This window comes from Acomys russatus, chromosome 20 (genome assembly GCF_903995435.1).
Source record: "Acomys russatus chromosome 20, mAcoRus1.1, whole genome shotgun sequence".
Taxonomy (NCBI): Eukaryota; Metazoa; Chordata; class Mammalia; order Rodentia; family Muridae; genus Acomys; species Acomys russatus.
In genome coordinates this window covers 24,073,671-24,099,898 of record NC_067156.1, presented here as the reverse complement: position 1 = coordinate 24,099,898, position 26,228 = coordinate 24,073,671, and the positions used below count along the sequence as shown (strand labels likewise).

The 26,228-nt window shown below is 45.7% G+C and overlaps 1 protein-coding gene across 1 annotated transcript in view; it reads left to right on the top strand.

Annotated features, from left to right (window-relative positions):
* Nucleotides 1-1,705: 1,705 nt before the first annotated feature.
* Nucleotides 1,706-26,228, top strand: part of Sil1 (SIL1 nucleotide exchange factor) — a 237,348-nt gene continuing 212,825 nt past the window's right edge. The window contains exon 1 of the mRNA XM_051163801.1: nucleotides 1,706-1,862. The gene's annotated coding sequence lies outside the window, so the exon portion shown is untranslated. The remainder of the gene's footprint in view (nucleotides 1,863-26,228) is intronic.

Sequence of the window (26,228 nt, the reverse complement as noted above, 5' to 3'; positions counted from 1 at the left end):
ATTTTTGAGCTAGGATAGCAGTGACACACAAGCTAGAATTATCCGTGGGTCCATCTCCTCCCACCGCGCTCCTGGGTATGCCGTAGGAGAGTCTGCTGTCCAGTGTTCTTTCCTATCTGGAACCCAAGAAATCGATTTATCCTTCCTCGTTAACTGGTGCTACCGATTCAGCTACGGCCCAGGAGCTCACTCTCCTTCCTTTGCTACTGACCAAGGCTTTCCTCAGTGATTATGAAGTTTCCCACCTGCTTGACATAAACATCATTAAGAAGGTGAACTAAAAAGCTGGTAGCTCACCTGATGTACAAAGAGGGGGCAGGAATTCCAGAAATAACTATTTTACTAGTCAGGTTTCATGGGTCTCGCTATATGTGCTATATGTGACTATATGGGGCTGGAGAGATGGCTCATCAGTTAAGAGTACCGGCTGCTCTTTTGGAGGACGTGCTCTCAATTCCCAGCACCCACATGGCGGCTCACACCTGACTGTAACACCCTCACACAGACACACATACAAGCAAAACAGCAATTCACATGAAATAAAAAAAAAAAATGAATCTTACAAAACATGACTTTGGAGGTGACCCATCGACTCTGAATCCACACTTCTACCATTTTCATTCTATGACCTTGCGTAAATCTTTTATCCTGCTGTAGTTAGCTTCAGTTAACGTTGCCAACTTGACACACCCAGGATGGAGGAACCTCAGTAGGGAACTGCGGTATAGGTAGATTGGCCGTTGGGCACGTCTGTTGGGCATTTTCTGGATTGGTTCTTGAAGATGGGCCCAGACCACAGTGGGCAGTACCAGTCCTGGGAAAGTCGGCCTGCGCTGTGTAAGAAAGGTAGCCAAGCAAACCAGAAGAAGGAAGACAGTAAGCGACATTTCTCAGTGGCCTTCGCTTCAGCTCCTGCCGCACGTTCCTGACCTGTTGCTTTTGGTTAGTCTTTTCTCACAGCAACAGAAAGCAAACTAGAACATCCCTTTTGAGCTTTGCTCTCTCTCTTTGTGAGAAAAGAGGACTGCAATTTTAATCTTGTGAAATTATTCTGTATGTGAATTACTCGGCAAATATACATTCAGTGGTATGGCAGGGTTAGAAATGCAGTCGACAGCCAGGAGCGGTGGGTTTACAAACCTGTAAGCCCAGACCAGGCAGGCCGATCTCTGTGAGCTCTAGGCCAGCCTGGTCTGCAAAATGAGTCCAGGAGAGCCAAGGCTACACAGAGAAACACTGTCTTGGGTGGGTGGGTGGGGAAGTAAGTGGCCTATTTATCTTTAAGATGATTTATCATTTTAAAAACGTACTAAAAACACAGTTACATAAAGCGAGTGACTTACAGGTGCTCTATTTTGCATGGCTTTTTTCAAAGGACTATTTATTGCTTGAGATTCAATGCGTGTCGCAAACTGAGTCATAACATCGTGATTTATATTTACCTCCCACCTACTCCGGTTTCTTTCTGAAGATCCTTACGCTAGAAAGAAATTACGATCTTGGGAAATTAAACAAGAAACTAGGTGGGAAACAAGACTAGGCCCACGGGTATCTCTTTTTAGATACTGTTCCCAGCGGACGGACATGAACGAACTTCAGCCTGTCTGCGGAGGAAGACGCTAGGGGCGGGGCTTAGCAGCCGAGGAAGGCGGGGCTAACAATGCCGCGTGGGGGTGGAGAGCCGCCGGAGGCTGTTCTGGCAGGTTACCATTGGGCAAGCTTGGGGGATGACGTAATAGCCACGCGCATTCAGGTTCAGGCTGCCGGGCCACCGCGTTTGCGCACGAGGAGCTGGTTGCCGCTGCAGCCGCCTGGAATTGTGGGGCTTGTGTCTGCCCCTCGGCTGCGGTGGGAAGCCGAAGGTAGGGGAGGTGGGGGCGCCGGGCCCTGGAAGCGGGACGCAGGGTGGACGGCGCCGTGCGGGCCTGCTGCCGTTAGCGGCCTCCTCCCTCCCGCGCTCTCCGCACCTTCCCACGGTGTTCCGGGTCCCACCACATCCACCTCGGTGCCTCGCAGGCGAGAAGTCCCAACTGCGCCCTAGCTGGCTGCCCCCAAAGCTGTGCTCTTGTCATTTTCCACTCAGTGATCCCTCCAACGCCAGAAAAGGGGGCAGTGGCTTTGAACTGCACATCTGTTTTGAGTTTCCTTCTTTATTCTCCCGCTTCGGCCTCAGTTTTCCCACGGCTGTTCAAAGAAGGGGTGAATTTGGTGGTGCTCTGTGAAGACACCTCTAGGGTTGACGGTTTGGTAAAATTGGTCAAGACCTAACAAGTCTCTTGACGGATGAAGTTGCGCCCTATGCCTTTGGTATTCTACCTCTTCTTTTGTGTGTTTTCCTTGGCTCCGGTAGACGTAAAACTTGCCTTTGACGCGCAGGTTATAAAGTTATGGACTTTGTTGTGATTTCAGATTACTTTGTGCTTAATCTCCAGGCGTCCTTCAGTAACTTCGGTTAAAGTATGATGTGGGTACCTGCTGCCCACATCTCAGGTGTTCCCAATCTCGTGGCCCCAGAATCATTTTGATGGAAAGGACTGCATTCCCGAAATGCCCAACAGCTGAGAAACCAGTAGGGACTTGCACCGTTAAATACCTTTAAATATATATTGATGAGGGGTGGAGCTGTGACTTAATTGATGAAGCCCTGGATTCAGTCCCTAGCATCGCATAAGCCAGGTGTATACACGATAGTGTCCGCCTGTAATCCCAGCACCGAGGACTGGAAGCAGGAGCATCAGATGTTTCAGTGTTGTCCTACACAGAACTACACATGGTTACATCCTACACATAGCTACACTGTAGCTACTCAGAGTTCCAATTTGGCCTGGAAATCTCTAGACCATCTATGTATAGAATCTATGACCCATATGCAGGATCAGTTTCTAAAATGTATAATGCCTGGCTTGCGTTCAAATCCAGCTGGCGTCTCCCACCTCAAAACAAAACAATACTGCAAAATGCTTTGAAGGAATCATTAGATTAACCCACGATAGGCAGGACAAAACCGAATCCTCCATGTTTGCTAAGAGAAGAAACTGATGTGTTTACAAATACTAGCAATATTTGTTTTGAGGGTATGAGAGAGAGAGAGAGAGAGAGAGAGAGAGAGAGAGAGAGAGAGAAAAACGGCTTTTTTGTTTTTTAGCTTTACACTCAAAACGTTTTTCTGATAAAAAAAATTAGATTTAGAGATTAGGTAAAAATAATGGAATCCATAATGTGATATTAGGATTGCTATTTGTGTAACATGGGTCAGAAATTGACCACTGGGGCTTGGCTTTTGGACACTTGGAATATGCTGCCATTATCAGCTTGAGCATAACCTTTCTTTTCATAACTTTTTTTTTTCAGGTAGTAAATTTGATCCTTGTATTAATACTTATGCTGTTTCAGGGTAACTGGCAATAGAAAAGACCAAATATTTTACTGATAATGGCCATGGGGAGTGTGTTAGGAGGCACATGACAGCTCAGAAATAAAAATTGAACGATATTTAATGTTGTTTTCTTCCTCTTTCCTGTTGTTTTTTTTGAAGGCTGTTTCATCTCTACTGAGGCCAACTTTGAGCTGGGATGTGTCTCATGACAGGGAAAAAGGCCAATTAAGTGAAACTGAAAAATAACAAAATGGATTCAAAATAGCAAACACACTAGAACCTCCAGTAGTTCTCTCCTCTCAGAGGCTGTGTCGGTGTGGGCTTCGGGGGCTGCGGGCAAGCATCATCTATGTGGTGTGGCTACTGTCCAAAGCAGTTTTGAAAAATCCACACCCAGAAATTGTTTTCAGAGATCAGTCTCATTAACATCTGACACTATTTCTTTTCTCCCCCGCCCCCCTAAAAACTCTAAATGGCACATGGCTATAAAACCTTGATACTGGTAAATCTTCCCATGAATTAAATAGTTTTTTTTTTTTTTTTGAGACAAGGTTTCTCTGCTGTCTTGAACTCCTTTATAGACCAGGCTGGCCTCAAACTCCCAGTGATCTACCAGCCTCTGCCTCCCGAGTGCTGGGATTAAAGGCGTGCACCACCACACCGGGCCATGGTTTTGTTTTTTAAAAAAAGACATAGTTTCTCCTTGGTAGCCCCAAATTTACTATGTAGCCTAGGTTGGCCTAAAACTTGTGACCTTTCGGCTTCATCCTCCCCAGTGGATGAATGAACAGTTCTAGAGCCAACAGTTCTTTTTTTTTAAAATCTCTTTTAAAGTTTTATTTATTTATTATCTATACAGTATTCTGCCTGCATGTCAGCAGAGGGCACCAGATTTCATAGGTGATTGTGGGCCACCTTATGGTTGCTGGGAATTTTTGGGAGAGCAGCCAGTGCTCTTCACCTCTGAGCCACCTCTCCATCCCGAATGAACAGTTCTTTAGAGCAGGACATAGTGGGTTTTTGAGTGTGGCAAATTCTACCACTTATTGGCCGTATGACCTTCAGCAAGTTTTTCACCTCTTAGGCTCAGTTTTCCACTGCTTACAATGGGAACATTACTTAAAAGGACAGCTAAGTAAAGTGATAATACGTGAAAACTCTTAGACATAGAAATGCAACAGAGGTTTTCCGCTCTAGAAGGAACAGAACAGTTTTTTTGGGGGGTGGGGTGGGGCTTGCTATCTTTTCATTACCGGGGATCAGAGCCTATGGCTTCTTTGTGCATGCCAGATGCTCACTGTAGCTGAGGCACATCCTAGTCTGTACATTTGCTGTCAGCAAGGAATGGCAGTCTATACAGGGGAAGCTGTATCTTCCCCGTGCTGCTTCTTCCTGTTTACAGAGTCACTCTCTGACCTCACCGACTGCATCCTATCCTAAATGAAAGTTACGAACTATGTGCCAGGTGCTTGTGTTAGCCTCTCTGCAGACCGCCAATCTGAACGCTTTTACGATGCTTGCTCCTCGATTGTAGATTCCTGAGGAGTTTGCCCGGGGCTCCAGCTGGTGTTCTGTAGCGTTCTACAGCACAGGCATCTCCAGGTCCTAACTGGGTGTCAATTTGGAGGACCCATCCTTGCGGTGCTAATCTTTTCTCTCTGAACAAGGATGTACTTTATCCTTGTCGAAGCTGGCCTTGAGCTGCAGTAGACAGCATCATGTTTTAATTCCATATGGTCTGAAGAGGGACTATCTTGCCCTTCGACTTTTAATTTCATTTATGGATTTTATTATAATAGCCTGCTATTCAGATGATGGGCCCTCCTAGTTCAAGTTAGCAACAACAGTGGTTTCTTTCTCTGTGCTCAGGTGCATGGAGAACCTCATGGACTCTTCTTGATTTGTGAGGAGCTAGTCTTGACACACTCGTGCAGTCTTCTAACCAGTAGTGGGGAACCTCCCTCAGCCTAGGCTTGTAGTTCCTTCAGGTTCTACTGGCAGCTGGTAGTTTAATTTCTGCCGCTGTGATAAACTGCCCTGGTGAGAGCAACTTTAAAGGAGAAAGGTTCGAGCCTTGCGTGGTGGTGCTCGCCTTTAATCCCAGCACTCAGGAGGCAGAGGCAAAGGCAGGCGGATCCCTGTGAGTTTGAGGCCAGCCTGGTCTACAAAGCAAGTCCAGGACAGCCAAGGCTAACACAGAGAGACCCTGTCTCGAAAAACCAAAAAAAAAAAAAGAAAGAAAAAACAAACAAAAAAGGAGAAAGGTTCATAATTCTGAGTTACAGTCCTTAATTTTGGGGAATTCAAGACAGAAAACCTAAGTCACTAGTCACAGCGTATTCACAGTCCAGAACAGAGAGAAGTGTATGCACACATGTGTGCTTACATGCTTAGCTCACTCTTCACCGCTGTACAGCTCAGGGTCCAGATTGTGAGACAATATTGTCTGGTGCTCACAGCTAAGCTCTAGGGGACCCTGGAATGTTAAACACACAGAGTGGCTCCTTCAAGGGAACGAATGCGTAACCTGTTATCTACTCTGAAGGCTGGGAGTTGACACGTTTAATAGCCTGGTGACCTTTGTTCTACCTTTTGTGGCTGGAGACTTTTTGGATACCAGATTCTCCCCCAGACCCTTATCCCAAATTTGTTTTGCGTCTGTAGAACCTATCTTTATGGACTTTACAAAGAGTTTTGATGTCACATCTGATAACATATTTAGCTTACTTTGTTCTTCAGAGAGATTCAGTATGCTTTGTTGTGCATGCAGGATTGAGTTAATTATCACAAGAATAACTTTTCACCAAATTGTGCTGTGCTTAATTAAACACGCCTAAAATAAACTACCTGGGGTCAGACTCCAGAAGTTTGAACCAACATCAGCTATTGAGTTGTGTTGAACCAAACTGCCTTGTTGCCTCCCAGGGATCATCACTCTGCTGGCTGTGGCAGCCACAGAGACCCCCCTGCAGTTCAGAGTGGATGTTGCCACATCAGTTAACCCAGTTAAGAATATTTCCTCCTGGGCCAGGAGAGATGGTTCAGTGGTTAAGAGTGTATGCTGCTCTGGCATAGAACCTGAGTTTGGTTCTCCATACCGTGTTTGTGGCTTATAACTGCCTGTAACTCCAGTCCCAGTGAGATCCTATGCCTTTGACCTCTTTGTCCACCCCCCCCCCCCCACAGGTGTGTACACACAGACACACAATTAGAGAGAAGAAAAATGGGCTGGAGAGATAGTTTAGCAGTTAAGAGCACTGGCTGTTCACCCAGAGGGCCGAGGTTCAGTTCCTGGTACACATGATAGTTCGCAACTGCCTGTAACTCTAGTTCTATGGGCTCCTTCCTTCTGACCCTGGAAGGCACCAGGCATGCATATGCACACATGCAGGCAAAACACTCATATACAAAAAATTAAATAAACCAACAACTTTAAGGCCAACCTGATTTAGGCAGTCCCTTATTGAGACCTTCCCCAGGTGATTCTTGATTGTGTCAAGATGACAAAGGTAAACATCACACACACACACACACTCAGACACACAGAGCTCATAGACATGGTAGTGCTGGCAATACAGCAGGTCTGCCTTCAGCCTCCCAATCTTGCCCTTGGCTTTAGCAGTGAGAAGGAAGTAGCTGAGTCAATGCGTGAATAGTGTTTTGTGCCAGGCCTTGAAGGAGGGACAGGGAGCTCTGAGCTTAGGGCTGGACCACTGGAAATTCCAGTCTTAGGAATGCTGCTGAAGTGCTATGTCCATCATGTTGGTGTCACTCATGTGAACTATATAAATGTCTTCATTAATCAATCTCTCCCATAAGAAAAGTGAGTAACCATTCCACATCTTATATGTGGGGCCCAGCCCAGGAAAGTCCAGGGCAGATGGAAACAGTTGGTCATCTCATCTTTGCCCACTACACAAACTCAGTAACATGTCCTTATGCAACTTAGTCCATCAAGTGTTAGTTCTTCAAGTGTTTCTCAACCTTTTATGTGTATGACTGTTTCGCTTGCATCTGCGTATTGTGTACCACTTGCATGGTGTTAGCAGAGGTCAGAAGAAGGCAATGGCTTCCCAGGAACTGGAGTCACAGAGTGTGAGCCACCATGTGCATGCTGGTTGGGAACTGAACATGAGTCCTCAGCAAACAGGAACACATGAGTCAGTGAGTGGTGGCGGCGCACACCTTTAATCCCAGCACCTGGGAGGCAGAGGCAGGCAGAGCTCTGAGTTTGAAGTCAGCCTGATCTATAAAGTGAGTCCAGGACAGCCAGAGCTACACAGAGGAACCTTGTCTCAAAAAACCAAAAACAACAATAAAACAGTAACATATGCTCTTAACTCCTGAGCTATCTTTCCAGCCCTATTATTTATCATGTTATCCCCACTTACATATTCTATGTGAGATTTAGAATTTAAAAAATTACTCACTGCTCTCTCACTTACCTTTCTCTTACCTACCTCTCCTCTCTCTTCCTCTCTTCCCCTGTCTCTAGCTCTCTGTCTTGTCTGTTTCTCTCTGGGGTACTCCTCTCATTTCCCTGCTCTCTCATGCTTTTCCATGTTAAAAAATTAGTGTGTGCGCGCGTGTGTGCGTGTGCGTGCGCCACAGAACACACGTGGCAGTAAGAGGATGATTTTCCGCAGTTGGTTCTCTTCTCCCAGCACGTGGGTTTGGGGATGAAGTTCCGTTCAGTAACCTTGTCAGCAAGTGCCTTGACCCACTGAGCCATCTCTCTGGTTCCCACCTGAATTTTAATACCATTGATATTCTTTTTCTTTTTTAATATTTTAATTTTAATTTAAAATTTATGTGCATTGGTGTTAGGGTGTCAGATCTTAGAGTTACAGACAGTTGTGAGCTGCCACGTGGGTGCTGGGAATTGAACCCGGTCCTTTGGAAGAGCAGGCGGTGCTCTTAACCACTGAGCCATCTCTCTAGCCCCCAACCATTGATATTCTGTATACCAGTTTGTATGGTGGCCCTTTGGATGGCCACAAATCACTGTACTGTTTAAGATTCTCTCGCCTTGAAGCCAAATTTTATCTTCTTCATCATGATGTCCTGTGATTTTTCTCTTGTATAGTTATCAAGGCCCATTTTCCATCTAATCAGTGTAGCTGTTACCACAAGCTTTTTCAGTGCCTTAAACACAAACTAGTGAAACAAAGAAATGTTATCTTTTTTTTGTTGTTGTGTGTTTTTTTTTTTTTTGGTTTTGAGACAGGGTTTCTCTGTGAAGCCCTAGCTGTCCTGGAACTAGCTCTATAAACCAGACCGGCCTCAAACTCAGAGATCTGCATGCCTCTGCTTCCCGAGAGCTGGGTGGGATTCAAGGCATGCGCCACCACTGCCCGGCAGCTTTTTAATTTTTAAGATGTATGTGTTTGATTGTTTGATTTGCATGTATGTTTGCGTACCATGTGTATGCCTGATGCTGAGGCCAGAAGAAGTTGTTGGATTCCCTCGAACTGGAGTTATAGATAGTAGTGAGTTTTCATGTGAGTGCTGGGAATTGAACCTGGGTCTTCTGGAAGAACAGCAAGTGATCGTAACTGCCAAGCCATCTCTTCCACTCCCCTTACTTACTTTTTAGATGTTTGTAAGATAGATATTTCTGTTTTACTTATGAATATTCCTAGTATTTCAAAACAGAAGTTGTTCTTTTTAAAGTTGTTGGGGATTGACGTTCTTAGGATGAGCATGGTGGCCTATCCTTACATATCCAGCACTTGGAGTCTGAGGCAGGAGAATCCCGAGCTGCAGGTCAGCCTGGGTTCCGTGAGAAGTTCGAGGCCAATCTGGACTTAAAGGTGAGACCTTGTTTCCAAACTTCAGAGCAACAAAAGCAGATTGTTTTCTTCAAGTCCTTATGCTAGTAAGAGAGTTGGACAAGAAATGCAGTGGCAGTGGAGGAGGAGGTGGGAGAGAGAATCCCTACCTGGGCTCCTCCAAGAGACTCGAGTTGGCTTTGCTCTTCCTTGTCTCTATTCTAAACCTTGGACTTTGAGGTGTTTTGATTCACCATCTGCTCCTCTGGTGCCTCGTGGGCTGTCTGTTTTCACAGCTGAGTCTGTTCCCAGACTGAACACTGAAGTCTTGGGGTAGTTGGTGTCTGATGCTTAGGTTACGTTTCCTGTCCACAGGCAAGCGGAGAGGGCCGTGCTTCAGGGGTCTGCTCCCTGGCCAGTAAGCTGCCCCAGGAGCTTCCTGCTATGTCTTTTAACTGCCACTTCTCATCATCACTGACAGAGGAATAGCACAGTTGGCAAACCGACCTTCTCATGTTGCTCCGTCTCTCTTGGCAAGCCGACTGCCCTTTCTGTGTTGTATGTTAAGGAGTTCTGGGAACTGAAAGAAGCTGAAATGCACCCAGAAGGTCTGTGAAGACTTTAGAAATGAGCATTTCTTTAAAAAAGGATTGATTTTAATTTAGTATGTATGTATGTGTATCTTATGTAACCCATATTGGCCTTGGACTCCTGATCCTTCTGCCTGTAACTCTGGTGAGTTACAGGTATGTGCTACTGGGCCTGGCTTAATTTTAATTTTATATTTTGTTTTCAGGATCTTGCTATTAAGCTTGATCTAGACTGTAGTTCAAGCGGACTTCAACCTTGTGATCCTGTTGCCTCAGCCTTCTTTGTGCTGGAATTACAGGCGTGTGCCTCAATTAAATGGACATTTCTTTACTTCTAGGTATTGTCTAAGGGTTCAATTCTTACAACCAATTGGCCTGGAGATGTGTGTGACCATCAGTGCTGGCCCCTGACTGAAGCCTGCTAGTTTTCTAGGCTTGGTCAGTTAGCTGCTTCTGTTGTGAAGTCTCAAATAAGTGAAAGGCATTTAAGGCTGAGGACAGTTCCCAGAGGGGAGGCATCAGGGACCAGCTCCTGAGCAAGGTGTCCAAGGGTAACCTTAGTCTTACGGTCAGGAGGGAGTTGGGTTTGATTGTGTTTGTGATGTCAAGTCTGTCCTTCAACCCTTTCGCTCATGGTGTTTTGTGGCTGGAAGAGATGACTGTAGAAGATGTTTCTCAGTTCTCACCCCCCTTGTAAGCATGGTTCCTATTCAGTGTGTAGCTGTTGATGGTGGTTACTCTATTTAGATGAGTCTCATGTATCCCAGGCTAGCCTTTAACTCATTTAATAGTTGAAGATGACCTTGAAGGTTTTGGAACTTTTTTTGATTCTCCTGCCTCTACCTCTAAAGTGTTGGGATTTTGGGTCGTGTCACAGTAGTTGATGTGGTGCTGGGATCAAACCCAGCCGAGTTACATTGGTAGCTCCCCCACTTCTTTCTTGTTGTTTTAGATTTTGTTTTTTGTTTTGTTTTATTTATTTATTTATTTTTGTTTTTTGAGACAGGGTTTCTCTTGGCTGTCCTGCACTTGCTTTGTAGAGCAGGCTGACTTCGAACTCACAGTGATCCGCCTACCTCTGCCTCCCAAGTGCTGGGATTAAAGGCGTGCGCCACCACACCTGGCCTTCTTTTTGTTTTTCAACACAGGGGTTCTCTGTGTAGCCCTGGCTGTGCTGGACTCACTTTGTAGACCAGGGTGGCCTTGAACCCACAGAGATCCACCTGCCTCTGCCTCCCAGAGTGCTGGGGTTATAGCCCTGCACTACCACACTTACCTTTTAGCGTCTGTTTATGTTTTTGCTTATTTGATCTTTGGGTCAGCAGCCAGGAGATACCTCTCTAGTTTTTAATGCCCAATGTGTCAGTTTTGCAATGAGGGTTCTTTCAGTGATGACAAAACTGATCCTCAGGGAAATCAAATGGGCCCCATAACTTTTAAAAAGCTACTTACATCAGTGGGAATCTAGTGCTAGTGAGAGCCAGAACACAAGCCAGGGGCTAACAGATGATGGCCATAGAAAGTATTAGGATTGTTGAAAGAATTGTAAAGAGGCAAGATGCTTTTGTGGTTAAAAGTCCTTGGTGACAGGAGAAAAGAAATGTGTGGGGAAGGAGAAAGCCCAGCCTTTCCTTTTCCAGGATGCGTTCCCACCTACTGTCTCACTGTTGAGCGTTTCCTGACCGTGCTCATTTGTTTTCTGTTCACGCAGGAGTATCTTCCTTCTTGCTCTTACTTCAGAGGAAGGAAGATTTGAGGTCTTTCTCTGTTTTAGAAATCATACTCTGGCTGGGTGTGGTGGTGTAGGCCTGTAATCCCAGCACCCAGGAGGCAGAGGCAGGTGGATCTCTGTGAGTTCAAGGCCAACCTGGTCTATAAAGCAAGTCCAGAACAGCTAAGACTACACACAGAAACTCTGTCTCAAAAAACCAAAAAAAGTGGGCTGGGGAGATGGCTCAGAGATTAAGAGTACTGTCTATTCTTCTAAAGGTCCTGAGTTCAATTCCCAGCAACCACATGGTGGCTCACAACCATCTATAATATAATCTGACATACTCCTCTGGTCTGCAGGTGTACATGCAGGCAGAGCACTGTATACATAATAATAAATAAATAAACCTTTAACCGTGCCCCCCAAAAAAACCCAAGAAAGAAATAGTACTCTGGTCAGACTGCTTTGTTTCTATAAGAAATATGACTGTAGACACCAGTGGACTGTGGTGACCTAAGCAAGCCTTAAATACGTCTCTAAAGAGAAAGGCAGGCAGGCAGGAGGAATGTGTGTCAGAACAGTTTAAGGCAGGCTTACTTTGGCCTGTGGTGCCATGCTGTCTATTTGCTACTACTAGATCTGAGTTATGTTCTGTAAGCCTTGGTTATGGTCTATAGAAAGGGAATAACAGTACCTCCTGCAGCTGTGTTGAGAGACCAGATTTGCAAAGTGCTTCCTTTGGTACCATGTAACTGCTTTGCTCAGTAGCTGGTAAGATGGAGATTTCAATGGGCGTGGCTGGCTGATTGAGAGCCCGTGTGGAGGAGGACCTTTGACACAGTGTGTTCATCCTCAGCCGATGTGAAGCATGCTCTTATTACAGGGTCCTGGTTTCTCTGCTCAGTTCTGGCTTTTGAGACAGGGCTAAGAAGGCATGGTTTTATCCTGAGCTTGACTGTGTTTCTCTTAAAGATGGTGGTACACACCTTTAATCCCAGCATTTGGGGCAGAGGCAGTTGGATCTCTGAGTTCAAGGCCATCCTGGTCTACATAAAATAGTTCCAGGCCAGCCTCGGCTACATAGAGAGTCTCTATCTCCGTTTCCCAACAAAGAAGTATTTACATCTGGATTGGATGTGATGGCACATACTTGTTATCCCAGTACTTGGGAGGTGCAACAGGAGAACCTGGAGTTCAGGGACATCTACAAATACGTAATGAATTTTAGGCTTGCTTGGGCCACATGAGACACTGTTTTATAAAACCAAAACAGACCTGGCTGGTTAGCTCACTTATTAAGACTGTGGTGTTAATATAACCTAAACAAACAATTGGAAGTCTTTGTAACTGATAGAATGGGGATAGATGAAAGGCCCCAAAGCTGTTCTCACTACACTAATCTCAAACCATGTTATTTTACTTTTTTAAATTGAGCACTGTAACTGTAGCCTGTGCCTTGCTCTTCGGAATGAAATCAGGTGGAACCTCATTATTCTGTTGGAAGCCAGTCTGACTTAGTTGAAAAAAAAAAAAAAGGAATTAGAGAATTTTCAAGAAAATGCTATTGTTTTAAATTTCTTGGCAAGCCTCTGCAGTTTCTTTCCTACCTCGTCTTATTGCTCTGTTTCCGATTACTGGGTTTCTCAGTCATTACAGAAACCACCTCCTGTTTTCTTGCTTCTGATTTGCTGCTTGTAGTCTCCCTGTATGCAGTGTTGAGCAGTGAACACGTAGACCTGGATGCCTTCCACGGCACCCATTGCTGTACAGTTGTCTTGGTGTTCCAGGCCTGTGGCCGTGGGTCCCTGTCCTACAACTTGAGTTACAATGAGTCATTACTCCCTGTCCCCTCTGCTCCTGAGAAACTGGACGCATGGTGCCGTATGCTTTTGTCCCTGCCTTTTCTTTTGCCAGAGTATTCTGAGTGCCCTGCTTTATGCTGCAGAGCTGAGCTGCCTTCTTTGGCGAGCCCCGTTAACTCCTCATCTGTATCCCATAGCAACACCCTGGTATCTGAATCCAGCACTCCTTATTCTGCTTAGTTATTTGTTCCTTATTGTGTGAGCTGTACAAGGACGTGGGCTATACTTCCATCTTGTGTCTCTCAGCATAATGCTGAGTGTATTATAGACACCATGAACGTTGTTGAATTAATACATGAAAACCTGAGCACTGATTGTGAAGTCCCACTTCCTTGATGCAGTGAGCTCGCCGTGCTCTGTTCTTAAGCCCTTCATGTCCAGAGCCAACCGGCTTCTTAGAATATGTTTTATTCCTTTAACTGGATTATCAATTCCTTTAGAGATTCCTCATTCCTCTTTGGTGCTCACCCCTCCGCATAGGCTCTGGCACCATGGAGATGGAGTTTGAGAAAAGTGTGTCGATACAGAATTCTACTGTTTGGCCAGTTTAAGTATCTGTTCAGTTGAGCAGTTTCTTCTGTCACTCGCTGGATGGGAGTCATCAGCTTAGATATTACCAGGGCCAAGTCAGTATGAAGCGGCAAAGAAGGGTGGGCCTGTGTCTAAGTGATCCACCGGGGGAGGCTGCTTGGTGTCTTGGATGAGTGTGGTTCTCATGACCTGGTTAACTCCCATTACAAGAGGAGCTAGGGGCTGGAGAGGTGGCTCAGAGGTTAAGAGCACTGACTGCTCTTCCAGAGGTCCTGAGTTCAATTCCCAGCAACCACATGGTGGCTCACGACCATCTACAATGTGATCTCATATCCTCTTCTGATATGCAGGTATACATGTCGACAGACAGAGCACTGCATATTAAAAAAAAAAAAACAAAACAGAAAAAGAGGAGCTAGAAACACAGGTTCTTTTGGGTACAGTATTTGGGGATTCCCAGAGCCCATCTGTGGTCTGTTTTTCGCCTATAGGCTACCTCTGGGTAGAGACTAGAATTTACATAGTTAGATTTTTCCGTAGACAACCTGGATGCTGTTGAGGGAGTTTTGGTGAAAGCCTAGCTCTGGTTTAGAGTGTCTAATTTTTTTTTTTATATTATAGTATTCCAGATTTAAATAAAAAAACATTTTAGCTTAAACATATTTTTTAAAATGTATTCAGTTTACATCTCAATCTTAGTCTGCTCCCTTGTCTCCTTCTGGTCCCTCCCTCCTTCCTTCTTCCTCTAGTCCTCAGAGAGGGGGAGCCCTCCTCCCTTACCAACTGACCCCAGCCTACCAAGTCTCATCAGGACTGCCTGCATCCTCTTCCTCTGTGGCCTGGTAGGGCACCCCACCAGAGGGAAGTGATCAAAGAGCAGGCAACAGAGTCCATGCCGGGACAGCCCCTGCTTCCCTTACTAGGGGACCCCGATGGAGTCTGAGCTGTCTATCGGCTGCATCTGAGCAGGGGGCATAGGTCCTCTAGCTGCATGGCCCTTGTTTGGTGCATCAGTTTCCGCCAGCCCCACTGGGCCTAGATTTGTTGCCTCTGTTGGTGTGCTTGTGGAGCTCCTTCCCCCCCCCACCGGGTACTTCTATCCCCCCACTCTTCCATAAGACTCGCGGCGGCGGCTTCTTCTTCTTCTTCTTCTTCTTCTTCTTCTTCTTCTTCTTCTTCTTCTTCTTCTTATTATTATTATTATTATTCACATTATTATTATTAGACACTCTTTCTTTCTTTCTTTCTTTCTTTCTTTCTTTCTTTCTTTCTTTCTTTCTTTCTTTCTTTCTTTCTTTCTTTGTTTTTCCGAGACAGGGTTTCTCTACATTATCTTAGCCATCCTGGACTCGCTTTGTAGACCAGACTGGCCTCGAACTCACAGTGATCTGCCTGCCTCTGCCTCCTGAGTGCTGGGATTAAAGGTGTGTGCCACCGCTGCCCGGCTAAACACATTATTTTTTTAAAAAACTTAAAAATATGCCACTTTAACTGATCCTTAAAGCATCTTTATTTATTATAGTCAAAAGTTTAGGGTTTACAGAGTCTTTCAGAACCACACAGCTACAACAGTGGTGCTGTGACTGACGGGCAACCTCACCTCATGGCCACAGCCTTTGCTTTTGTTTTTGTCTGGTCACCTTATTTCTCTGGGTTTCCAGAGCTGTTTTCAGCTGGGTCAGGACTAGAACCCTCATGTTATGTTTCTGGTTTTATTTCAAGCCTTCCTAACTCAGGACTTTAAATTGCATTAGCTGTTGGGAGGGGTCAGCTGAATAGTCTTTATTTTCAGGGTGAGCTAAACCCAAGGCTCTGTTGGAACAGGCTCTTAGGGGAGTTTGGATTGACATCCTGGTCTCCTGCTCTTTGCTGAGACTGACTGCTGCTGTTATGGAGAGGGCTTGGTTTCCAGGCTACAGATTGTTTTAGCAGAGAAGTTAAGTATGGAATAGAACTAGAAGCACTCATGTAGTCCTTGGATGTGCTGATTTAATGCTTCACAACCCAGGGAGAGTAAACACTGTAAAGTGTGCAAGATGGGTTTGGATTAATATCCTGACAGCATATGGCTTGGCTTGTAGGGCGTTCCTTGGAGACCCTCCTCACTATGCACAGCTTTCCTTTGCTGGGTGGCCTCTTCCCATAGCTCTGTCTAGCAGCTGTTGCACACCTGGGCGAATCATCAGCTTTCCTAAGCTTCAAAAACAAACCCACATTTAACTGATGGACGTCCTTCTACAGAGGGCGGAATAAACAGCCACTCTCAGACAGTTCTAGTTCTCCTTTGCTGCCCGAATGTGTGCAGGATGTCCACCTCCTTCAGAAACACCGCTTTGTCCTTACTGTGGGGCTCTTGAGAAGCATTCACTGTCCATCAGTCTCCTGCTCTTCATAACCCGGATGCTCCTGAGGCCAAGGCTGTGAAGGCCTCTGGGAACTAGGGGTGCAGCAGCACCACGGTGGGAAGGCTCTTTTGTTTCTAAGGATCAAGCAGAAATCCTTGGTGTGTAATCTCTGCTATTTCTACTTGAATCAGAATTTAAAGCTTTTATTTATTATTTATCTTTGGTTTTTCAGGACAAGGTTTCTCTGTGTAGCCTTGGTTGTCCTGGTCTTGCACTGTAGACCAGGCTGGCCTCAAACTCACAGAGATCCACCTGCCTCTGCCTCCCGAGTGCTGGAGTTAAAGCTGTGCGCCAAGAACTTAAAGCTTTTAAAGATAATTCTGTGTATCACTGACACAGCTGGGAGTTGGGGAGGTTCCTTTTTAATGTTTGAAGAAAATTTGTTGGGAAATGTAGAGGTCATTCTCTCTCTCTCTCTCTCTCTCTCTCTCTCTCTGTCTCTTTCTCTTTCTCTCTGGGGTGTGTGTGTGTGTGTGTGTGTGTGTGTGTGTTGACCTCAGCTGTCATCAGAAGCTGTTCACTTTTTTTTTTTTTTTAAAAAGACAGGTTCTCTATGGAGGCCCAGCTGTCCTGGAAGTTGCTAGACCAGACTGGCCATGACCTCAGAGATATATTTGCCTCTGCCTCCCAAGAGCTGGGATTAGAGGCACGTGCCCTCCCCTTTCCTCTTGCTGGCAACCTTGTGTTTTTGGGACCGGGTATTCACTGGGAGCTGGGACTTGCCAGTTATCTTAGGCTGGCTGGTGGTATCCTTGGCGATGTGCCTTCTACCTCCCCTGTTCTGGGATTATATGCGCAGGCCATGAGGCCTGGCTTTTTATGTAGGTACTGGGGACTAAACTAAGGCTCTCATACTTGTGCAGGAGTCACTTTACCAACTAAACTCTCTCTCCCCATCCCTCGGGTCCTCCCCAGCCATGATCTGTGCTGTGCCAAAGAGAGTTGTAGAGATGTTATCAGCTGATAGCTTAGTTTGACCTCTGCAGACTTAGCTGGTCACCCAGGTTTTATTTCCAGGGGGCTTTCATAGACATTTGAAATTCATAAAAACATGTGAAGCAATAGTTCCAGTTAGCAAACTCCAGGAATGTGGATACCAAGTTGATTTGTGTAAACTGGTAAGAACAACTTTCTCTCTTTAAGAAATCAAAGCCAGCTCGCCTTTGGAGGAATCAAAACACAGTGTGGGGAAGGCTTTTGGGTCATTGCATTGGACATTTGCAGCTTCAAACTGTCTGCTAGCTGGGAGACTTCAAGGGTGCTTAACCTCTTTGCTCTTATTCCCTCATTTGCACCCATGGAGTTTTCAGATTTATACATGGTAAGTAGGCACATGGCCAATGTTCTGTAGCGTCTGTTCCCCTCCTCTCTTCTTCACTCTCCTCATTATCCTTCAAGGGCCAAATCTTTCTCTGACCAGATCCTTTCAGTCTGTTAGGACCCCAGCTATAAACAGACACTCACTTTTAAACTCTAGGTTCTCCTTTATTTAGTCTTTGCAGTCCATGGTCTTCCTGTTACAGATTCTAGTAACAGGAGTCACTTCCAACCAATGCCCTTTACAGTTAGTATTTCATCTACTGTTGTTTGCTGAGCACCCATTGTGCGTCAGGTTGTTTGGCTCCTGAGTGGTAATAAATAAGACAAATGTGGTCTTTGTCCTCAGTAACACTTCTCCGAACTCCTTCCTCAGATGGCCTACCTTTGATAAATCTTGCCCATTCTGTGTGGTGTCCGTGGATTTCCTCCTGAGAGGGCAGTCTTCTCCCTAGTCCCAGGGGACAGTGCCTCTTGGTGTTGCATGGGCTTTGCCTACTGACTCACCTGCTCCCAAAAGAGGAAAGCACCATGCTGAAGCACAAAGAAAGCACCCCCAGAACCACTACTGCCTCAGCCACACATGTCCCACGAGCCCGTGCTTGGCACCCCTGAATGTCCCTTTTCCCCTTGTACACAAATTATAGTGTTCACTGGTAATTTAAATTCAAATAACCTTCTGCCCCCTCTCCTCTTTATTAAAAAAAAAAAAAAAAGCCCTGTGTATTATAGGGTAGAGAACAAAGCAGGCCAAGCCTGGTCTCCTGGCGGTGCTTGTTTCCCCTTGTGTTTTCAGCTAGCTTTGCCGTGGGTTGCCTTTGCTTTAGTAGAGCCGATATGTAGTTAGAAATACTGATATTCTGCAGTCACAGAGTCCTATCTTTTCCAGTCTTGCTTATCATAAATAGTGTGACAGGTAGATTCAGGGGCTTTGGCCTACAGGCTTCCTGATTTGCTTTTTTGCTTTGGGCTCCAGATTCCATCTAGCTCCTGGTGGGCCCTGCATAAAGAAGGCCCTGTGGCCAGGATGCTGGTGCTCTGCTTCAAAATAGGAGCCCAAAGACAGCCTTCTGTCTTCCCCTCCTCCCCTATTGCCAGTTTCACTGGCAGTTGCCAAGAAATGTGTATGGGGGAAGCAGGCAGAATAGCTCTCTGGGAGCCATTTATTTGAGAACTCCCAGTGGAGAGATGCATTGCCGTTTTCAACCTCTCTTGCTGCGGTGTGACATTGTGAGGGGACTGCTTGTCCCTCTGCATATGGTACATGACAGCCCCAGCCTTGTTAGTGTTTTCCACAGTGAGTTGTTTCCTGGTTGGTGTTTCCCCCAGTCCTTTCATCTTCCTGGGAGAGTGGGCAGGGACCCAGCCGAGCCTCTTGTTTTTGGTGTCATGACACCAAAGGCTTGGTGAGTGCTTTCAAATGCCCCCCCCACCCCTGTTAATATTACTGTTGGCCTGATCGTGTGCTGTATTTGGACTTAGTGTAAAGAGTCGCACTCGAGGCTTGCTTGGAAAGGAGAAGGCATGGCATAATTATTGCTTCTGTACCAGCTAAACCTATCAGCCAACAGACGTCAAGTGCAGGAAAAAAGCACTATAATGTTATTATAATGGAATAATAGTTATCATTATAATAATCAGTTGACATAGATTTTGATAAGAGGCAGATTCTGAAATAAGTGCAGGGGGAGGGGCTAACCTTGAGCTACAGCACAATGAGTGGGTGTTATTCCTTGTCAGAGATGCTGTGTAGATGACACATGAGGTATGGAATCACTACCCTCTGTACATAGGTGAAAGAGCTATGGAACTTCACCTGGGGTTGTATACCCTGAGGAAGCGGTGGGAGCACACCAGATGTTGGTGTACGGCGTTTTGGACCACAGGACCATCATCTTGGTGCTTAGCAGCAGTGGTTTCTGGGAAACGCAGAGACCTCTTCTTTGGGGAAGAGTCATGGGTTTTGTTTTATTTGGGGGACATTGTGTCATTGTGTAGCTCTGGTAGGCCTAAAACTTGCAAGGTCAATCAAGCTAGTCTTGAACTCACAGAGATCCACCTGCCTTTAACTCTTGAGTGCTGGGGGTTAAAGCTATGCACCACCACATTTGGCTTTTTAAAAAGATTTATTTATTATTTTTTGTTTTTGTTTTTGTTTTTCAAGACAGGGTTTAAAAAGATTTATTTTTATACGTGCAAATGTGTGGTTCATATGTATACACAAGTGCTAGTGTCTGTGGAGGCCAGAGGCAGCAGATCCCTCTGCAGCTGGAGGTACAGGTGGCTGTGAGATGTCTGGTGTGGGTGTTAGAAACTGAACTTGAGACATCCGCAAGAGCAGTATGTGTTCTAAATCACCAAGTAACCTTTGCAGGATCTCATGTAGGATTTTAAGGAAACCCAGCTCCATCTATTGTAGAGTGGCTACCCTCTTCGTTAGATCAGCTGTGCTTGAGTGCAGAGGCCATCCCAATGATCCAGCGTATTGGTGGTTGACATTCCCTCATAGCCTGTGGACCCTTACTTGAGGTTTCAGCCACTCCTCTCAAGTATTTGTATGCAATCCTGACCTAATTGCATGTGGGATCGTAGAAGGTGCTAGAGTAGCTGGGCTGGGGAAGGTTAGCTGAAGGGGGCTGCGTCTACTTGAACATAGGGAAGCCATCATACACGCTGGGTGAAGACTTTCTAGTGTGGTTGCTCCATGGTCACCCATCTGTGCTTGTGTAAGCAACCCTTTACCTGTGCTCTGCAAATCAGTAAACTTGTTGGTTCCCTAGGGTGGACTTTGGTAAAGTCATGTTGTTGGGTCGTTGTAATGAGAGGGTACATGATGCTTATGTCTCCCCAGGGAAGGGATTATTACAATATCCCATAGCTGCAGACAATATTCTCTGCTCCCTTTGGGGAACCTCCATAGAAAATGCACATGCATTGCAGTTTATCCAGACCAATGTGGTGGCCTTGGTGTAGAAGACAGGCCTCTTCTTTCCCCGAGGGCTTGTCAAGAGCTGCAGTCCCAGTTCTGGCTCCGAAGATGATGGTGAAGGGGTGAGGAGCAGACCTGTGGTTCAAGGCACTGAGCTAGGAAAACGTCTTTGGATTCTAGTTTGTTTTATGGCCTTGCTGTTGGGCTAGTTGCTTAACCTTGCAGTATATCAAAAATCCATGTATAATACCCCTGATTTACACTAATACCCCTGTATCTTTCACTGTGCCTGACACTGTGTGGTGTTCAGTAATATTTCTGTCTTCATATCCCACCCCTGCCATCTAAAGAACGGAAAGGTAGGGGGACAGTCCTCTGGCTTTTGCAGAGGAGAATTTTGGCCTCAATTAGAGCTTTATACGAACTTCCTGAGCTGTTGATGCCGCTTTGTGAGCCATGATCTGTAGTCCTCTGAAGCTGCCTCATCGGGGGAGACTTTGATATTTAATATTTGGGCACATTTATGCTTTCTACAAGAAGTAAAGAGAGGGTTTAAAGTCCCTTTAGGGAGCAGTGTACCTGCGTCTGCAGCCTTTCTTCCTTCCCTTTCCCTTTGGGCAGGTCACTTGGGGGTTCTGCCTGCCCTGGGGATCATTCATTCCTTGCAAGGGCGCCTGGTTGTTTGGTTCTGTCTTTATTGGGTAAAGATTTTTGTGTTTCTGCTTTGGCCTCTGCTGTGGACTTTTATTTTGGAAGACCAGATAGAGCACACAGACAAGGTGATATCTTTTTAGACTATTTTTGGCAGTAGGCCAGCTTGTCACTATGGCTACCGCCCTTGGAAGAATGGCAGGACATAGAAAGTAACTTCTGTAAGAAATTCAGAAAAGAGGGGGGAAGGGAGAAATGATTGGGCTTAAGGTCATTTAGGGAGAACAGCTTCTCTAAGTAGAGTCTTTTGATTTGGACAGTTTCATTCCTGTCCCTGAAGCTTTGCCTTTTTAATAATAAACTTATATAGACCATCTGTTACATTCCTAATACTTGGAGGCCTAGAGATTCATTCATGAACTATTCCTATTAAAGTGTATTTATAAATGTCCATATTAATCAAATAATAGCCACACAAATATAAAACTATAGCAATGGATTGAGAGGAAAGGAATAATATACCATCAAAATATTTGGAAGGGATAGTCTGTAACAAAGACGGCATCAAGGGATGCTATCCTGGGAGGGTGGTTGAATAAAATTGTGAAGGAAAACAACGCTGCATAGTGTGACATGGGTTGAGCTGGGCGAGTGCCTAGCTTCTGCAAAGGCTCCAGTCACTTTTTTGTTCCTATGACAAGTGCCCGAGAAGAGCAACTTAAAGATTGATTAATTTTGGCCACAGGTTTAGATGCTGACGTCCATAGTCTTTGGCTTCATTGAGTCTGGTCTGATGGTGAGCAGGATAGGGTGGTAAGGCCTGTGTCACTGCAGTGAGTCATTGGTCTGGTTCGAGGCATCTGGCTTCTGCTACACCATCAATACTGAATCTTCATGGGATTTCTCTTGGATAGCCTGCTGTTGCCTTGTCTCATGGAGATCCCTCAGCTTTGGTTCCAGCCAACCCCGTCACGCATTCCAGCAGCTTATAGATGGGGTAGATGTTGGGGTGGGCCAACTCAATGCTGTGGATCTGGGGCTGGGTGGTAGCTGAGCTGGTCAGCCTGCCAGCTCTCCTGCTTCCTTGCTACTAGTCTAGCTCTCCCACTTTGCCCAGGCAAAAGGGGTGGGACCAGCTCTCCCTCAATCATGCCAGGGAAGTGGGGCATCTTTCCTGCATGCATGCCATCAGGGCCAGCTCTACCACACTGCCCAGATGAGGTGCTGGACCACTCTCCCAAATGCGGCAGCTGGCAAGGTGTGGGGCTAGGTCTCCCACACTGCCTGGGGAGTGGGAGTGAGGAGGGGCAGCTCTCCTATGCCTATGCTACCAGGGGGTGGGGCCAGCTCACCTACTCTCACACCGTTGGGTCCAGCTCTCCTGCACGCATGCCCTCGAAAAGTTGTACTAGTATAAAATGACAAGTTAACATCTCTCTTAATTTATTTTTTGTTGCTATAGAAAAATACCTAAAACTGGGTGGTTTGTAAAGAACAGAAGTTTATCTTAGTTCATGGTCTGAAGTCTAAGAAATCAAGAGGATGGGGCCAGTATTTTCTTGATTGGTCAGGGCTTCATGTTGCTTTAACTCACAGCAGAAGGTATGAGGGCAAGGGGGCTTGTGCAGGAGAGACAAGGGGTAAAGGAGGCAGCATACTTTATAACACCTTACTTTCTGGAACCCATTTCTGCCATAACTATATTAATTGATCGTGAAGGTCATGTCCCCATGACTTAATCACCTCTTACTCTTCTTCTATTTCTCAGTACTTTATTTGCTATGAAATTTTATTATGATGATGATGATGATGATGCCGCCGCCTACATGTACATCTGTATCATGTACATGTGCACAGTGCTCTTGGAGGTCAGATGAGGGCAACAGATCTCCTGGAACTGTAGTTGCAGATGGTTGTGAGCTACCTTGTCAGGGGGTAGGAATTGAACCTGGGTTCTTTGGAAGAATAGCCAGTGCTCTTAACCGCTGAGTCATCTCTCTTCAGCCCCAGCTACCAGATTTATTCTCCTTGTTTGATTGCTTCTTGTTGGCTCTGCCTTCCTTCCCTCCGCTTGATGTGTGCACAGTGGGTGTGCCCGTCTGCCCTGCAGTTGTATTGCTGTTGTTAGGAGCTGTACTGGGCATAGAATAGATGACTAACATTTGCTGAAGGAATGAGCTTGTCAGTGAGAATGTGTTCTTTTATTACTCAGAACCTGCACTTACAAGTGTTCATATTCATACTGTGCTGTTTCCTAAACAAACGTAATCAAAATGATTTTCCTTCTGGTTCATTATTTATTAAGCGCTTCCCTGGCCCTTGTGGTGGGCACATTCTGAGGAGATGCTGTTTTCTCCTTGCCTCATTTTGTGTAGCTCTTTTCTTTCCTGAGTTCTGTTACTGGAAAGAAGAGTCTATAGTTGTTGTGGTTTGAGCATTGATTTTTAGGTTTTGTGTTATAAGGAAGCAAGCTTTAATGTATTTGCTTGGAATAAAGCAAACAAAAAAGCACACCAGGGCACGGGGATTTATCTCCCTCTTGCTTTCCTACTGACACTTTGTACAGTATTACTAAAGTCCTTAGACAAGGTCATTAGCCAAGAACTGACAGCTGGACAGTGGCCAGATAGACGCACATGGGGGGAGTGGAGTGGGTGGTAGGGTGAGGCATGGCCCACACAGTCAGAGGGTTCTCATGCCCAGCACTGGCTGCGTGTGAAACCCTGGGCCAGTTTAACTGTTCTCTTTTGATAGTAGCCTTACGAGCTGTAGCGAGTGTACAGGGCTTGCAGGGACTGTAAGGGAGCTGCTTAGTGCTGGAGTGCCCATCTGGTAAGGCTGAAGCAGTTCCTTCCTGCGCTTGGCTGGGGCAGTGTCGCAAACCCCGTAGAGCACGAGGCAGTGGAACTCCAGCCACGTTGGCAGATGTGTGAGATGTAGGTGCTCTCGGCAGAGATTAGTTTGTACTTCTCAAAAGGCTCTGTGTGGTTATTGAGAGCCATAGCCATGGCCGGTCTGAGCAAGCAGCTACTCAGTTCTACTGTTCTTGTCACCTGCCAAACACTGCCATCTCCTCTCCCTGTCTTCAGAGAAGGCCTGGTGGCTGCCGAGGGGACTGGCCACTGTTTTCTCCCCTGCTGTTGCTGCTGACCATTCTCCGTCTGTGACAATCTTCAGTTTCTATTTCAGCTTCTCTAGGTGTTGATTTTAGCCATGCTGCGCTCTCCCCGTAGTGGATGAATGTGGTGGAGAAGGCAGCAAGCCAGGTTTTTGGAGGTTCTTCGGGCCAGAGGGTGGGTGTTTGGTACAGCAGCCCTCACAAGCAACGCTCGCTGGACTTAGAGAGCATTATTAAGTTTCCTTAATTCTTCCCCTTTCTCCTGTCTTCTCTAAGCTAAGTGATGGTCCCGATTCCTTTCCTATTTTCTCACTAACTCCATTTCCTGTCCCCTATGTTACAGTTGCTGCAGTTTCTCGTCAAAGAAGTGTTGTTTTTTCAGAAAAGTCCACAGTTGTCTTCTGCCATGGTTTTAGGTAACAAGTTGCTTTCCATCTTTCCCACTACAGTGGTTCTGCCATGTTTTTTATGACTGTAGAAAGGTGGTTGGGATGGGAAGATGCATCTCCCACCCCCAGTTTGACTAACCAGGATTTCCATGTCATGTCAAAGTGGATAGGCGGGGTCTCCAGACTGAAGGCTCTTCACACCTTCAGGTGATTCCAAGTCAAGCTTTCGAGTTTACTCTCTTTTTCTTTTTCTTTTAAAAAAATCATACCACTGTTTTGTTGTTGTGTTGTTAGAGGGAACAAGTGCACATCTTTGTTTCGGTTGCTTGGTTCCCTGTTCTTAGGTTACTCTCAGGTGAGAAGCCCAAAGTAGCTGCAACTTTGTCTTCACAAGGATTTGGAGGACAGGCTTTTCGGCTCTGTCCTGCCCGTTCTGCACCCCCCTTCGCCTGATAGCCTGCTGTGGAAACAGCTCTCGATGCCTCTTACACATGTGCTCACTTGTGCATGAGCACAGCTGAGGTCTGAGGAAGACCCCTGTCTAAGAGGGAGCTCATCCTCATGCAAATACCTTCCTTTGCAGCAAAATCCAGAGACTCTGAAAGATAGAATTAGTGACTTTTTTTCCCCCTGAGAGGCCTCAAAGCTCTTAAAATAAACCTTAAAAAATCTGGTACTCAGAACCTCAGCTCTGAAAGCAGACAAATTGCAAACCCGGTACAGCCAGACTCTCCTTCTCTGATCTTTTTCTGTTTTCTCTCTCAATTTATTTTAGTATTCCCTTTCATGGTCTTAACCTTTTAGAAATTTGACTCAGTCCTTCCTTGCCAGCTGCTGGCAGGAGAAGCAGCAGGACTTCCGGTCCTGGTTTTTCTTCTGTGTTCCCTTGCTTTGCTGCTCTAGTTCCTCACTGTCCAGCAACCTGGAGTATCATGATGTGGCTTTGGAATTTGGATGGTGTAAGTTCTGGTCTAGTGATTTGGGTAGAATTTAGAAGCTATTTTTAAATGATAATTAAATAATTACTAATAATTAATAATTTTTTGAGACAGAGTCTCTCTTTCACTGTGTAGCCCTGACTGGCCTGTAACCTGCTATGTACACTAGGCTAGCCTCAAACTCACAGAGATCTTCCTGCTTCTGTCTCCCAAGTGTTGAGATTAAAGGCGCGTGCTACCACAGTTTTTATTCAAGTGCTGCTCGATGGGTGACACTTCATCCCTGCCCTGTTAGTGCAGTCTTTCTTTTCCTTCGCCCCTTTGGCCTCCATGAGCCCTGTTACCAGGGGAAATGGCAGATTCTTTACCTTGATTAATTTGGAGTATTAGCCTATGAAGTTACAAAATATCATTTCAGAGCAAGATGTCAGGGAGGCTCCTTGCAGTTCCCATGGAACAGGTTGACCTTTCAGTTAATTTTTTCAACATCTTTGGGGACCCATTTGAAAAGAGCTCAAGCAGTAATTAGGACTAAGCAAAGAAAATGAATGTGAAGCCAGAATGTTTAATAAGAAGCTCAAAGACCCAGAACCTCCTGATACATAATAAACAGGGGTTTGAACTTTGTTCTCTTATTCCT